We start from the raw sequence: 3606 nt of genomic DNA, 5'->3' as shown, positions 1-3606 counted from the left end.
ATACCTTGTTTTTTTATATAATGTGATTTTGGAATTAAAAATCGGATATGAAAACTGGCTATTATAGCTATTATATTAGAATTATAAATTTTAGAGGGGGTATTGAAGTATTTGGCTAATATTAATCTTATCCTCTCAGCTCTTGAAACGACGTTTTAAATGGAGATAAAATCCGTTACTTTTATATAGAATGAAATTGCCAACAAGAAATTTCTCAAATAAAGAGAAGACAGCCGTGATCTTAGAGAGTTGTCAGTTATAGTATTAGATAACGACCGGATAGTGATAGATACTCTCATTTCGATAACCACGTTTGGAAAACTCTATAAAAAAAAAAAGAAACTAAGTTGAGTAAACTTACGCCACGCCCCTTTCTATTTCTTCTCAATATAAACCCCTCTAGGACTCTCTTTGTCCATCTCAAACGTAACATTTTCTCTCTCTCTCTCTCTCTACGTCTGGCCTCTCTCTCTCTCTACTAAATAGATGGGCACTCCCCATGGAGTATTAGGGACATGGGTAGTTATTCTTTTATTGCACTGGTGTGGATTAGGGGAGGCATCTCATCAGGTGTTCACAGAGCTCCAATCTGTTTTGCCCGCCGTTGTGGATACCTAACTAAGGACAGAGTATCACTTCCAGCCCCCTAAACATTGGATTAATGGTATATTTTTCTACCCTAATCCTTTCAAAAGTTTCATATAATTCTCCTCACCTTCTCCAAATGATATCATCACGTTTGATGGATTCTATTTTGTCTAGCTATTGATATATATGGAGGCATACTTAAGCAGGATGTTTATGGATCGATGGACCTCCGTAATTATACATCCTGTATCTTAGTAGATATCTTTCTCAAATTGCTGATGACAGCTTTCTTGCCATATTAATGCTCTTCTTGTTGTTGTATTTTATAAAAGACTTGGATTCTAACTTATATATATGTTCTCATGCATGGCTATTGATGCACTTACGTACGGATGTTGCAACAAATAGATCCAAATGGTATGCTGAATTGACTCAATCTTATCTTATATATCTAATAAGTAAAACAAGAGTAATTAATATTGATATGCATGTAAATTGCAAAATGGATTAGGTCCTCTATACTACAAAGGAATCTACCACCTCTTCTACCAGTACAACCCTAAGGGTGCAGTGTGGGGCAACATAGTTTGGGCTCACTCCATCTCAAAGGATTTAATTAATTGGATCCCTCTTGAGCCGGCGATCTATCCGACGAAGTCATTTGACATCAATGGCTGCTGGTCTGGCTCTGCCACAATCCTTCAGGATGGCACGCCGACAATATTGTACATCGGCATCGATCCAAAAGAGCACCAAGTCCAAAACATCGCATTCCCAAAGAACTTATCTGACCCTTATCTTCAGGAATGGGTGAAGCCTGACTACAACCCGATCATTGCCCCAACCGTCAGACTTAACGCTAGCGCGTTCAGAGACCCGACAACTGCGTGGCTGGGCCTAGACAAGCATTGGAGAGTGTTGGTGGGCAGCAAGTGGAATAAGAGGGGGAAGGCTATCCTTTATCGCAGTAGGGATTTCAAGAACTGGACAACGGTGAAGCACCCATTCCACTCCGCGGTTAATACCGGCATGTGGGAGTTCCCGGATTTTTATCCTGTGGCTGAGAAGGGGAAGGTTGGGTTGGACACGTCCATGCATGGCCGTGGCATGAAGCATGTTCTTAAGGTTAGCTTGGATTTGTCGAGATTTGAGTACTATACAATTGGGACGTACGACCATACAACGGATAGATATTTGCTAGATGCCACAGCAATGGATAATAGTTCAGGGTTGAGGTACGATTATGGCAATTTCTATGCGTCCAAGACGTTCTACGATCCGGAGAAGAAGCGTAGGATCTTGTGAGGTTGGGCCAATGAGTCGGATAGCGTGGATGCTGATAAGGCTAAGCGTTGGGCTGGTATTCAGGTTAATGACTATAAATTTCCACGTGAAGTACCATAACTCGTAGCACTTGTTATTTTTTATTAATTCTTTTGGTTCTTCATAATTAGGCCATTCCAAGAACTATCTGGCTTAATCCAAGTGGCCGGCAATTGTTGCAATGGCCCATCGAGGAGCTTAGGACTCTCAGAGGAAAGCAGGTTCATATCCGAGATAAGACTGTTAAAAGTGGAGACTACTTTGAAGTAAAAGGAATACAAACTGCACAAGTTAGTCTTTATAATTAACTATTGTTAGTTTAATTATCTTGTACCATTATTCCATTTCTCTTCTTCATTGTTCACAATTTTCATTGATTTGATTCTGTGCAGGCTGACGTGAAGGTGGAATTTGATGTGTCAAACTTAAACTTGGAGAAAGTTGAACCATTCGATTATATTCGATTATGTTTAGCAATGATGCACACGCTCTCTGCAAAATAAAAGGAGGGCGGGGTTGGACCCTTTGGGCTTTGGGTTTTAGCTTCCTCTAATATGCAAGAAAAAACTGCTGTCTTCTTTAGGATTTTTAAAGCTGGAAAGAAGCATGTGGTCCTCATGTGCCAAGACCCTACTAGGTTTGTAATTACCTCACTCATATTGACGAATCCAGTAATAATCATTTACAAGTACTAGGGAACTATCACACTCTTTTTTCTGTGTGCACGGAAACAGGTCCTCTCTTAGTCCAGACCTCTACAAGCCAACCTTTGCTGGGTTTGTAGATGTTGATATAAAGAAGACCGGAAAGATATCTCTAAGTAGCTTGGTGTGAATCTTAAACTACTTTATTTTATTTCCTAATATATATATATATATATATATATATAGTTCTCTTTATTTTTATTGTTGTTCTAATAGAGATATTCTCCTGGGCTGTTTTGTAGATTGATAACTCTGTGGTAGAGAGCTTTGGGGAGAAAGGCAAGACTTGTATTACTTCAAGAGTTTATCCAAGTTTGGCAATTGGATCAGATGCTCATCATTTTGTCTTCAACAATGGAGTAGAGAATATAAGTCTCAAAGTTGAAATCATGGGAGATGAGGAAACCCTCTATGAACGAGGCCTAGGAAGGAGTTATTCGTGTGTTTCTCTAATCTATATATTGGGCATACATAAAATACTTTAATAATCACAATGGTTATTTTCGGTTCTCTCTTAGAAAAGATTTCTCTTTTAGATGCACCAAGGAAACAAGCCAAATAAAAGAATATTGGAATAGGAAATATTACCTAGTTTTGCACTCTTGGATAGAGAGAATTGGAGAGAAGAGAAAGTCAGGAGAGAACAATTTTCTCATATTCGGATTGAATTTTCAGGAGAGAAATAGAGAGAGGAAGAGGCTCCGGAGAAAGGAAAGATAAAATTTACTCTTTTTATATTCTAATATTTGGATAATACTCAACCTACATCCTGACTAAAACGAATATCAAAACTTAAAATCATAACTTAAAATCATATTTTAACTAAAAAGATATAGATAATTTTTGAATAGAAGATCAAATCTTAAGGATGATCGAGTTTTAAACAAATTATGACATTTTTTTGTATATCAAATATATATAAAATTAGAAAAATTAATCTCTGCAAATAAGATATAATACATTATTAGTAATAATATCATTATTCACTCTT

The 3606-nt window shown here is 37.5% G+C and overlaps 1 pseudogene; it reads left to right on the top strand.

The window, feature by feature from the left end:
* The first annotated feature begins 486 nt into the window (after nucleotides 1-486).
* LOC140762220 (beta-fructofuranosidase, insoluble isoenzyme 3-like) lies at nucleotides 487-3041 on the top strand (annotated as a pseudogene).
* The last annotated feature ends 565 nt before the right edge of the window (nucleotides 3042-3606 follow it).

The sequence above is a fragment of the Typha angustifolia genome, chromosome 7 (genome assembly GCF_048772165.1).
Source record: "Typha angustifolia cultivar Huaian chromosome 7, ASM4877216v1, whole genome shotgun sequence".
Classification (NCBI taxonomy): Eukaryota; Viridiplantae; Streptophyta; class Magnoliopsida; order Poales; family Typhaceae; genus Typha; species Typha angustifolia.
Note: the sequence above shows the minus strand (reverse complement) of the source record. Positions and strands in the feature narration are given on the sequence as shown.